This window comes from Seriola lalandi, unplaced genomic scaffold (genome assembly GCF_002814215.2).
Source record: "Seriola lalandi dorsalis isolate HSWRI2012SDOR001 ecotype SW California unplaced genomic scaffold, Sedor1 jcf7180002054433, whole genome shotgun sequence".
Lineage (NCBI taxonomy): Eukaryota > Metazoa > Chordata > Actinopteri > Carangiformes > Carangidae > Seriola > Seriola lalandi.
This window is the reverse complement of record NW_019524986.1, coordinates 26,627-27,036: the sequence shown is the minus strand read 5'-3', so window position 1 is coordinate 27,036 and position 410 is coordinate 26,627.

Sequence of the window (410 nt, the reverse complement as noted above, 5' to 3'; positions counted from 1 at the left end):
AACAACAACAAACTTACATTTGTAGAAAGACAGACAGTGTTTTTGTAGTGCAGCATTATTAGAATGAGTTTTTCCATTATATGTCATTAAATGATGAAAGTCACAGTTCCTTATTGTGAACCACAGCCAGGTGTCGTACTGTAGATAGACCTGCTCATCGTAACGTTTGCTTCCTTATTTCAATAAGTTTACAGTTTCATTGTTTCAGTGCGTTTCCTGCAGTAGATTCAGATTAGAGGAGCAGCAGGAGGAGGAGGAGGAGGAGGAGCGGTACACTGGCAGTGATGAGATGCTGTTTCAGACACTTTGAAAAGATGCCCACTGAAACAATCCAATATCTGTAGCTTCATGTACAGTGTTTTCATCTTTATCTTCATAAAGAAGTTAAGTTTAGCGCTTCCATATTCACT